This window comes from Leuresthes tenuis, unplaced genomic scaffold (assembly GCF_036924035.1).
Source record: "Leuresthes tenuis unplaced genomic scaffold, fLeuTen1.0.hap1 SCAF_9, whole genome shotgun sequence".
Classification (NCBI taxonomy): Eukaryota; Metazoa; Chordata; class Actinopteri; order Atheriniformes; family Atherinopsidae; genus Leuresthes; species Leuresthes tenuis.
In genome coordinates, this window is record NW_027325363.1 from 16,673,312 (window position 1) to 16,685,815 (window position 12,504).

The 12,504-nt window shown below is 43.8% G+C and overlaps 2 protein-coding genes across 3 annotated transcripts in view; one reads left to right on the forward strand and one right to left on the reverse strand.

The window, feature by feature from the left end:
- LOC140314403 (F-BAR and double SH3 domains protein 2-like) overlaps positions 1-12,504 on the reverse strand; it is a 58,585-nt gene that overhangs the window by 31,468 nt on the left and 14,613 nt on the right. The gene's annotated exons all lie outside the window — the stretch shown is intronic.
- The window catches only part of p2ry2.1 (purinergic receptor P2Y2, tandem duplicate 1), a 41,208-nt gene that overhangs the window by 7,631 nt on the left and 21,073 nt on the right, over positions 1-12,504 (forward strand). The window lies entirely within an intron of this gene.

Here is a 12,504-nt window from a genome sequence, read left to right on the forward strand (position 1 = left end):
CCGACTTGGTCGCCTCACAAGAGCGGTCTGAGTAGTCTAATGTATTTCTAGCTCAATTACGAAGCGAAAAACTTTCCATTTTGCACTCAGTAAACGCTCTGAGTCAGCGGCAGTCAATACCCTGTCAGCTCTTGTGTGTACGAGCAGAATCCCAAAGCCTGCGAGCAAGGATAACCTACATCTTCTAGACTGGGTCACTGTGTCAGTGGCGACAGCTCACACACACACACACACACACACACACACTCTGCCCTCGTGTCCCTGTGTGTATGTATGTGTGTACTCATATGTAGGAGAGCAAAATTCTCATTAATAAAACAGTGGTTAACAAACCAGGAGAGCCAGCATAACAAGCAAATCAGGACAAATGGGGCTTAGGGACGGAAAAATACCCGAAACGGCACTCTTTGCTCACGCTTCCACATCTGTTTGTTAATCTGTTCTCAGTTCTCATTTACCAATTTCCTCTCCTCTCTCTCAATCATCAACTCTCCGCTTATCCATCCTTCACTCCCCATCCCTAATTATTCAAATCGCAAAGGCCTATGTTCCACATGTTATACCGCGGTTCCCCTCGCATTAAGTATGAAAACTGAAAACTTTGCAATTATAAAGAGACAACTGGGGTCTAGCCTCCTCTAACGTGGGGCGTGCAACATGTTTCTAAGGTAAGTCATTTGTATCTGAAAGTGAAAGAGGACTCGACTGAGTCAAGGGCATGTGTTCCCGCTGAGTTTTTAAAGGGGAAAACTAGCAAGCAAAACGTAGCCCGACACTTAAAAGAAAAACACTAAGAAGATCCGAAGGGATTTGAATACATTTAGAGGCAGGAAGGACAAGTTTGTGTACGTCCCACAAAGGAGTCCGAGTCACAGGAGACTGGTTTGATGAGGAGTCCTTTACACAGGCTCGAAATACTTTCAATCATTCACAGAAAAACAGATTCACTTTGTTCCCTAAAATGGTCATTTCACACAGGATACCAAGAAGGAAGTTGATGATTATTTTCACATGACATGAAGGCTTTATTTCATGCTTTTTTTTTCTAAATCTTTTTTTATAAAAAGTCTCCAGAAATGTGGTGGGGATAGGTTTTCAAGCTATGAGAGCATTTATGGCATGCTTCCAGAAAATTTCCCTCTCTTGTTTCTCAGCGATAAATATAAAGAAATCCAACACAAAGCCCTACGCAGACAACACAGAATGCCTCAGGTTATAAAACAAAACAGATGCTGGCAAATCTCCTTTTTGTCCGATACGGAAGACAGAGATTGAGACCTCCATAAAAGCAGCAGGAAAGAGTCAGCTGTGAGGCTCACTGTGTGTGAGAATCACTGAAAAGTGACTATTCAAAGCTTTGAAACTCTCCAAATTCATTGGGTTCATACATACACTGAGCGAAAGCTCGGCATTAGCACTCGGTTTGAACCGGTCCCCCCCCCCCATGCTTCCAAACTCCCACGCAGCCATGACTCCTCAGGTCGAAAATAATTAATTATATCTAGAAGAGGTCAAGCATTCCCACTGTTTGGAGGAAATTGTTAACCGATACTCATTGATGTAGGCTACGATGAGAGGCAAAGCACATTAATACACGTGAAAAACAAAGAAACAAACATAAAATAACCTCATGGCACAAAAAAACATGCACTGTGCAACGCATTAGGAAACAGGTTTACTTCGCGAAGAGTCACCCTCTCTGACTGTGACTCAGGGAAGGGTGGAGTAGGTGTGGATGGTGATGATGAAAGTCTCTCTGACTGCGGGGACATCAGTTCGGAAAAAAACACACGGCACAGGGAGGAGAGGAGAGGAGAGGAGAGGAGAGGAGAGGAGAGGAGAGGAGAGGAGAGGAGAGGAGAGGAGAGGAGAGGAGAGGAGAGGAGAGGAGAGGAGAGGAGAGGAGAGGAGAGGAGAGGAGAGGAGAGGAGAGGAGAGGAGGGGAGGGGAGGGGAGGGGAGAGGAGAGGAGAGGAGAGGAGAGGAGAGGAGAGGAGAGGAGAGGAGAGGAGAGGAGAGGAGAGGAGAGGAGAGGAGAGGAGAGGAGAGGAGAGGAGAGGAGAGGAGAGGAGAGGAGAGGAGAGGAGAGGAGAGGAGAGGAGAGGAGAGGAGAGGAGAGGAGAGGGGGTTTATTGACGGGTGAGACTCATGCTCTCAGCTACATAACGGGACGAGTGGTCTGTCCGTCCTGCTCCGAGAAAGACAAAAGCACCTTGTTGGATCTAATTTGTAGCATTGTTACAGCACTTCTGTGAAATGGTGGGGGGGGGCTCCCGCAGACTTTACTGACCAAGGGACAAAGTGCATTCACTTTAACACCTGGAGAGATAAACTGGATCAGTCACATCCAACTTAATGTGGCCATTTAGTTATCAAATTGCTGAACAATTACTCAAATATGAATTCTTATGAAATTATTTGTTATCCTGTTATCGTAGTACTACATGAATAATTCTATAATATATATCTCTATATGTCTAACATATATAATTATATTGTTTTGATAAGGAGCAGCTCTGAGCCTTGGCTGATTGATATGAGAGAGATCAGAGTTTGTCGTAGCGGCGCGCAGGTCAAGATTTTTTAATATCCACACCGAGCCAAATCGGACATGAGAGCCAGTCTATCCCGACCCAACGTGCAAGAATACCTGCCCGTGAACGGTCTGAACCGCCGACCCGATCCGCCTGTCTAATTCCTCATTTCCATTTCATGCAGTGATCTTCCTTCTCTCCCTGTTGTCTTTGTGTTGGCGAACTGTATCAAAAACAGGCTTCTCTGCAGTTCGGTAATGCAGAGCATTGACAGCAGGTCAGCCGGTGCAGCATCAGTATATTGAAATGCCCATTTTAAGCAATAATGTTAATGCCTTGAGACACTTACTGTCATGATTGTGCATACTAATCTGATTAACTATCATTTATAGTGACAGAGTTGCGCTTTGCCTACTCTGTCTTGTCTTTCTGAAAGCAGCATCCACTTGTCACACCACATTGTTGTCGGTTTTGAATAAATTTTTTTCACAGCAAGGCTCCCTCCCAACTCCTGGCATAACTGTTTCATTATTAGATTCATTTCAAATAGCTGGTCCCACAGAGACACTAGCTATCCGGTTTGTACTGGATTTGGTCCATCTGGACATCTGGGATGGTAACCAGGGTGACCTCTGTCACTGATGAAGCAAATGGTTCAAATTCGGGTTTTTTTTTTGTGTGTCCAATCATCCCTTTCCAAAACTCACTATCTAAAATTCCCACTTATGACCGGCCAGCCGTCTCCTGTTTTGGATGCTTTTAATGTTTTCAATTCAACGTTTTTGTCCCGCATTTCCAGTCAGAAAAATCGTCTTTACAGACTTACACAACAGCCAACACCAAAGTGTTTTAAAGCTAAATGACACATTCTCAATAAAGTCCAGTTTTCAGTTTGTAGACATGAATGAATCAGTCAAATTATCAGTTGTACCGTAGTGGCTATAAGTCAATCTTAGAGTCTTAATCTTTTCATAAAACCTGGTGAGTGGATTTTGACCCTCATCTCTTTCACTGCTATTGTCTTCAGTAGAAATTCTTCCCAGCCAACATGTCAATTATTGTAATACAAATATAAATATGGCGACCTATCATCCTTTTATCTATTCTTTTTAATCCACAAAGTATCCCCGCAGAATCCTCCGAAACATCACGGGAGCACGGCTGTCTCTCCGCGTCGCCACCCTCAGTAAAAACATCCTTGACTTCCGTGTTCTGGCTCCAAACCGCACTGGAGCGATCGTACAACTTATGATGGCAAGTTGGTGTCTAAGCAGAAGCTAAATCAGAAAAAAACAGGGCAAAGTCTGACTGGTGAGAAGCACACTGAGTTACAGCTTGGAACAGCTTCACTGTTCACCAACTTCAGGGGATTTTTGCCCCCTCCAAAAAAAACAAACCTTACTTTTTTGCGTCCCCTGCTTTCATATCAAGCCCATCTGCTGCTTATTCTCTCCACGCGTTTCCTCGACTTTCTCCAGCCGCGTGGTCATCTTTCCAGCATTTTTCCCCCTTGCCCAGGCTCCCCCCTCCACACCACATCTCATCCCTCCATCCTCCTTTCTCTGCTGTCATCGCCTGGCATCCACCTGGAAAGCACGTTGCCATAGCAACCCCTCAGCCCTTCCTATGTGGTCTGGGTGAGGTGGAACTGATCTCTTTCGTTTTTCTTTTTTTTTTTGACAAACACACACACACACGGCAAAACTCATACACATTCACACACATCCTGTTTTTGTAATCATGATGGCGAACAGGGTGCCCAGACAGCAGGATATCCTGAGGAGACCAGTGTGTGTGTGTGTGAGAGAGAGAGAGAGAGAAAGACAGGTTGACAGACAAAGGTAAAGTGAACGGAAGAGAAGGAAAGGCTGAATGTTATGAATTTTCAGCAAGTCGCTTGGTGAGCCAAACTGAACATCCTGTAATTATTTTCACCATTGTAATATATGTGAGTCCATTTATGGGTTCACATTACTTCATCTTTCAAATTTAAGGGTACGTCCACGGGACAGACGACAATTACTGGTGCAAATACGATGATGTAATTGTTGCTCAGTGGCCTGAAAGATAACTGGCTGAGCACATGTTCGCTGCTGTTCCTTCTCTCACCGCATCCACTTTGTACAGACAGCTTATTTTTCTGCCTACAAAACAGCAAGCAGAGCAGACTTCACATCATGTCGTACTTCAAAGGGCACAGAGGTCATAACATTTTGTGCTTAAATTCATTAGTGAGCGGCGGGACAGCTTCTCTGCCTCATTCGCAAACTTTTCGTGCACATCCTGACAAACAACTCTGCAGTCACCTTGATATTTTTGCCTTTTTCTTAAGCTCACTGTGTTTTTTTTTTTTGTTTTCTTTCCTGTCTACAGCTCAGTCCCTTTCACACACTCTCTCTCTGCTGCCTCGTTCTGATTTCTTCCTGCTTGTGAATTTGCCTTCCAACCCCCTCACTTTCTCAACTTTCTCATAAATCAATATACTTGATATTCACTCGCATCTCTCCCTGTCTGCATTTTTCTTCGCCTACGGTCCTGCAGTGTGTGTTGGGCTTACATTACCTCTGATATCTACACCTGTAGAGAGCTGAAGTAAAGTCAGAGATGTGGGAGAGGAGTGTGTGAATGGAAGAGGAGCGGGAAAGAGTGAAGAGTTGGTCAAAATGAGCTGTTTCTGTTTAACGTGGCAGAAGACAACACCGGCATCTTGTACAGGCGCACTGTGTGTGAGGATGATGTGTATGTTTATGGGTGAAAGGCTACAGTAAGATTAAAGAGAACTTGTCACATTTTGTCCTTGCTGTCTGGCTTGTTGTTCGGTCTTTTTTTTCTTCCTCTTAGCCTGATAATCAATGTAGCTTTTATTCTAGTCTGACTCAGAGGTAGTAGCTCGCTTTTACTGGGTGGGCAAAATCTGTACTGATGGAGAGAGACAGAGAGAGATCACCGTGATTTTGGATCAGCAAGGTCTTTATTTCCGCACCCCGAGGCGGTAAGCGAAGTGTGCTTTTCAGTAACCGCTAACACATAACCTGGACCTATCTAGACGCTTTTAACGCTATTAATAAACGATCCAATCACCTTTGTTTGCATGTGCGTTGCAGCTGCAGATTCTACTCTGCTGCTTCCCTTCTGAGGCTCCCATTTCAAAACATCAGGTTAGCAACAGGGCCACTTTTTTTTTTTTTTTTAAAGGGAAATGCATGGCTGGAAACAGTTCATCGTAAGGAGCCAGCTCTCCACACTCTTTCAAATATGGCTTCACTGCATTTGAAGATCTTTCATTTTTGGTATCCCTCTATCAAATTCAAAGTGGAATAAATGGGTGATTAATGGTGATGAAAATCTTTAATTGCTTAGCAGATACAAACAGACTGCATTATATGTTTGGGGAAAAATGGATGAAATGATTGGGAGATATGATGAATGTTTGCAGCTTGCCTCATAAGCCCTATAATCTGTGACTGGTGATATATTTTTCGAATGCGCTTGTGTGATTTGCGCATGGAGGGCAGGAGAGTCCCCACTTTTCCATACAGCACTTTTAGAGAATTAAATCATGGAGGAGCTTATTATAAAAAAAAGAACATAAAATCACCAATAGCTGGGTTTCAGTCACGTGATTATGATGACGCACGAAGGTGGCGCGAGTGCAGATGGAGGGCAGGAAGTAAAAATGGAGAATACGTCTATAGAGGAAAGTGTTGCAGAGAGTCCGTATTGTACGGATTTAGAGCCAAAGATACAAAATTAATCAACAAATATCTCATGAAGATGAGTGACTTTTCGACAGAACCTAAAGATTTGCCGACAATCGAGGCTGTTGACATCACAAACTGTCTGGTCCTTCAGACATCCTACTACACCAAGCAGCAGATGAAAGCATATAAGTCTGGAGGCATATCATTTTTTTGTCAGCGGGTGGGTCCACAAACTGGGTACCAAACGGCTCCACGATGATTATCGTTTAGTCTTCGCCAGGGTGAGTGTTTATTCTTATATGGTTTTATGTGTTAAGATGCTAGCAGTAGCGGCTATAATGTTAACAAACATTCAACACATCTTACAGGCGTTAGTCTGTTTCATAAAAGAATGAAACATACAAGTCTAAAGACTCAACAACACCAAAAGCGCTAGGGCAGCCTAAAAAGTCCCAATGAAGTCCATATTAGACTACCAGTAACTTCATTACTAAGTAAATGAGCATTTAACGACAAACTAATGCTATATAAACACGGCCACAAAAAACAAGTTAGCGAGCTAACATACCTCTGACGAAATGATCGCTGCATAAACCATGAACAGTCTCTGCTCCTCCCGAACGCAGACATAGGTTTAAAATCCACTTTTTACGGTGTTGTTCTGTGAGCTTTTTACATTTCTCACCTTTATGAACGACTCTAAAAAAAAACCTTTCCCTTTTCTCAGTTAGAATGAGTAGAGCAACCGTAAACCACACAAAACAAGGATTTTTTCAGACAGCAGACCCTCATTTCACTTCCTGCCCTCCATCTGCATTTCCCGCTCTCGCGATGCAGCAATGTGACGTCACGTCAAACCCAGCAATTAGTGACTTTCCAATCACCCCACCATACTCCACGTTTAGCACAATAGTGGTGATGGAAAGTAAGTGAATGAGTTTCTGTTACATAGGCTGCATAAAGAAATGTGAGAGGAACACAGACAGGGAAAGGGAAGGGAGAAAAGACGGTAAAGAGAGGAGAAAACGTAATGTAGAAGATACGAGAGAAAAATAACTCCCGAGTGTCTTCCATTTGCACTTCATCTTCAGTGTAGTTTCTCCAATGTGATGCACACACTGAACCTTAGACTTCTCAGAACTCACAATGTATTCACAGGTCTTACATAACCCGAAATCCTCCATCATGTTAAATCTAATGAACATGTCACAGTGCATTATGGGTGCTCGGAGGAACGCAGACACACAGCGGCAGCCACAGCAGGCAGGCCTTTTTGGGCAGTACAGTCGAGTGTGACCCCAGCCTAAAACTATTCCAGTAATGTTGATCGTGGGAGGGGAACATGAGACAAACAGCAAACACACTCTCCTGCGAGCACACAAACACTTACACACACAAAAGACACGGAGCTTTTGATTGGCGGCTGGTAATTGTGGCTGACTCCCTGGGGGGGGGTTGCCTGGTTTGACATACTGAAAGGACAAAGGTTAAATGACAGCGTCTTCACTTTCTCTGGCACTCCGTTGTCCTCCCACACCAGTGCTCTGGCCTATTTCTCAGGCTCTATTTTGTTAAATCAGTATGTAATTGTCTTTCCCTGCCTCTATAAATGTCCCTTAAAGCTTCCCCCGCCTGGTCTGCTGGAACAAGTGATTGGCTCGATTTTTCTGAGTAACTGCCAGTAGTCGGCTACCTTGAGTGTCTAATGGCAAGAGAGACAAAAGCCAAGGGCAGACTTGCTGGAGTAAACTCCCATTGTCCATGATAAAAGAAGCAGACAATTGATTCCTTTTTTCGTTTTTTTTTTTTGGTTCTCTAAACTAAATCTTTTCTCATTAATCACGTATTTACTAAGGAAAATCCACCGTGCTCAGAGATACCCACGCACACACATACACACACACCTACAATTAGGAGGGGTTCCATTGTCCTACTGATTAGAGGGCTTGTTGCTAGGCAGCATCTTTTTCTAAGGTGAACTAGACAGCGCTGACATAGAATAGCGAGAGACGGCACACAGGCGAGACTAAATGAGGAGAGGGGAAGATAATGAGCGTCTGAAACCTGGCGGGATGACCACAGGAAACTTAATTTAAACCGCGTGTAAATATAGACACACACATGTACAGAAACAAGCACATTCCTCTTCTCCTCTCCCCACACTTCTCTCCTGTGTGTATGTCACAATATCACAGCTACAAAACAAGTGTTATTTGAATAACTTTATCAGCTGTAAGACACACAATGCTTTCCACTAATCCAACAAACCGGTGTCGTGTTTGAATTGCCTCTCTGGTGCTTTTCTGTAACATATTGCGATGGGAGTTAGTAACATGCTTCTATGTGTGGCTTTCGACAGGACATAGGTGTCAGATAGGCAGTCGCATTAACGGACAGATCACATGATGGAGGTGATCCTTTTCGCTTATGAGCTGCCGTTCGGAGGACTCCGACGGATTGCATTGTTTGGGCTGTTAAAACTTTTCTCCTCCACGGTTTTCCCCGCATTAATTAGCTGTAGCACTGAGTCGTTTTCTCACCGCGTCTGAGCCAAAATCAACAAGTGTTCGAGCTGCTGCTGAGGCTTTCACACTCTCTGTGATTGCATATCAATATTTTCAACTGCTCTCATCCACCACGTTTGCATGTCTGTGAGCTTGATATGAATTCCCATGGCTACTGTAAAGCTGTAGCTCTCTGAGGGCTTTCAGAGTTTCGCGTGGCGCTGCAGCCCCTCGTCTGACGAAAACACAGGTGACGTGACGGCGGAGATCGCGTCCTCACATTAAGCCAATGATCGCAATTGGCTCAGGTGATACCTGCAGTGTAGAGCAATTCAGCCATTTAGGAGTGTAAGGATTTACTTTCAAGAATCTCAAACATGTCAAAAAGCGATCGTTTCTGCAAATTACATCAAGCCATCGCTTTGCTCTGCTTGATGGTCACACTGCTAAGAATTTTTAAGGCAGTTGGATGTTTTTGAGATGAACCAATTACTTTGAGACAATAGAGATATCTTCACTCGATTTAAAGTGTAATCTTGTGCAAATGGTAAATATTGCATGTGCACTGTGGCCCTTTTTGTTGCTGAATGAGGCCTGTGGATACCAGCGTCATGATAACTGCCATATTTTGCGCACTATAAGGCTCACCTGATTATAAAGCGCAGCCTCAATTATGGGGTCCATTTCTGTACTAAACCCATACATAAGGCGCACCTGATTATAAGGCGTACGTATTACCTAATGTTCTCTGATTGGTTTATCGCTGCCAGCACACGTAGTGCATGTATTAGATCGCAAAGCGAGCGACAGAAGTGGCCAGTTGCCATTCATTTCCAATGTACAAGAGCGAAGAGGCAAAAGTGAACGAGCGGCGCGAAGGGAGAGCGGTGCGTGATGCGGAGGGGGATTAATGCCCCGATGAATGCTCGGCGCTCCCCGAGGTAAATTCAAAATGGCGGTATCCGTTACAGATTTTGGAATTATATATTATATGGCGCACGGCCGTTTTTTGTGAAAAAAAAAACGCTTTTAGGTGCGCCTTGTGGTACGGAAAATACGGTACATGCTGTCTAGAAATGGCTTTTGCAACCTGGTTGTTAACCTAAAGATCTGCGTGATAACTGAAGCACTTGCAACTAGGGTTTCAGGGTGCCATTGCATTGAAATGGACTTCCTGGATATTATTTCAGCAGTACCTGCCAGGGATCACTCTCCAGGGATCACTCCCGTCAACATACTCTCAATCACAGCTCAGTTATTCATCCAGCTACTTTGCGCTTGCTCTTTCTTATGCTTTTCTTCTTCTGTTAAAGGCAAACTACATGATGGAGAAATCCCAAATGTTCGAGTCAGAGTAATACCTGCCTAAATTACAGCATAATTACACTGAAATTACAAAGTGGAAAAAATAAACCCCAAAAATGTGTTCATGGTGAATTTTAAGCGTTATCTTGATCAATTTCTCAGTGGCGTGTAAAAAAATGTTTCTGAATGTCTGACTGAAATCTTGAGATATACTAAGACAGAGTAGCATTGTAAAGCTGTCTAAGCAGGTATCGCTTCCAAAGCTGTCAAGTCAACTGAGACTACTGAGATAACATAGGATTGCTTGCTTTGTAGATTTGCTGGTGGCAGTGCTACAAAGCAGTATACAAAACACTGCTGGATAGACATTGCTGATCGTGGCTTATGCACATGAACTGCAAAAGACAGAGGGACTGAGAAACAGTGACACATCTGTAGGTAACGAAGCAGGAATAAGGGAAGTGAAACCGAATGTGGTCTGCAGCAGATGTGCGAGGGTTTGCGAGTTTTTACTCATCTGACGACTCAGTTCAAGAGAAAGCAGAGGGCCTTGTTTCAGAACGCTTTTGACGAAAGCTGACTGCAAATAGGACATACTTCCTTTCTAATTGTTTCTCCATAATATCTTTCGAAGGTGGGTGAATCAAAAGCATTATCTTCGGAGGGATGTTCCAAGTTGTACGCATACAAACATGCACTAACAGGGACAGAAACATAACTTTATGTGCTTCAGAGCATATATTTAGGTCACAATTAAGTCAAAAACTCAGAATATCAGACAGCCCTGGCATTTTACTTCGAGCCCCGTCTGTCTGAAGTTGTGACATCCAGTGAGCCGGAAAACGTCCATCACTCTTCCGGGTTATCCAGCCTCCTTTCTCTGTATCTGAGTTTTCATTTCAGATGCTGCATGCACCTCCGGCATGGTACTTGCTCTTTGTTATTAAAACCAAATCTCATCAGAAGTTATTACATTTTTTTTTAACCCGAGAAACAAATGAGCTGACATTGCTCAACCAGCGCTTTGTTTGTTGTTTTATATCCTGGCAAGGACACCATTGACTATTTTTACCAGTCAGACGTTAGAAAATTGTCCTTTTGTCACTGATTGGGCCATCAGTACAGCACCAGTAACAATCTTTTTTAAAAAAAACGATGAAATATCGGGCATTAAAGCAGGAGTTCCTACTGTTAGTCAATTAAACCTTTCACCAAACACAGAGGAATGGAGCGACATGAAATATATGATGGAGGAAATTATAGCGTGATTTTCACTGGTGGTTTTAACTGGCCAACAGCCATAATGCTCTGCAGTGTGTCCTCCAACATCTTGGGCCAGTTTTACTCATGACTGAGTTCTCTCATATTGTAATAATGTGCTCCAATGCTTATGTAGGACTACAGATCTCAGAAGAGGCAGACCATGAGGAAGAGAGGGGTGGAGGGCAGTCCTGTGGGTTCCTTCACACCCTAAAATGATCGGCTGGAATACAGGTGTATAATAATGGACTAAATAAAGTGTGCAGTGTCTTTAAGGGGAAAAAACAGTGCAGACTATAAAGCAAATACAGAGATTTGCTGGGAGACAAGTCATACGTGTTAGACAGTAGTTACTTAAAACATGTTCCATGGTAGAGAACTTTTACAGACTTGTGAAGTTGGGCTGTTAAACTGTTTTTCATGAATTGGTCGGGATCACAAATGCATTACAATAGCACCATCTGCGTGTGTTTGCCTCTGACAGGCGACAAGCGACCTGGCTGTTCTGCTTTCAGACAAATCACCGAAATACGTCTGCCTTGGATGCCGAAATCTGCTGAACCCGTTGACTTGAATGACAGGGAAACACGGAGAAGAGGGAGAACTAGATAGATTTTGTGAACGGTTATGCTGAAACGCACCGCCAATGCAGACCTGGCAGCATTGGCAGCACTTCATCGCCCTCGGCAGGCTCGGACTTACCATGAGCACCTAAGTTTCACAAGTTGACCACGATTGCACCTTTTGGTGCTCTCCCACTACATGGTACCATACGTTTGGTTTTCAAAGAAGCAACGCCAAACGCTGATTGCATCGTACTTCCTTGCTCCATAAAGTCATTTGAAAGTTAAGCAGGCAGTGGGTTGCATATTGTGTTCAGTGCTAATGAAAGGTTTATTAACCGCATGGATGGATTTACAGATCAATCCTTGTCCCTCCACTGAACATTGCTGAGCTCTGTAACACTGAGCCATTACGATCACTTCCCAAAACATATTCAAACCCCTTCTTGACTAAAACGCCTGCTGCAAACGGCCACCCCATGCTCCTCTTTGCTCGTCATTTTTAAGTCACTGTGGATTACAGCGTCTGCTAAATCCATGTAAAGTAATTAACACCCACACACAGCGCAGTGTCTCCACAGCTTCGTACACGATGCCATGATAAACGGCTGATCCTGCCGGCAGTGAGGGGACACTGA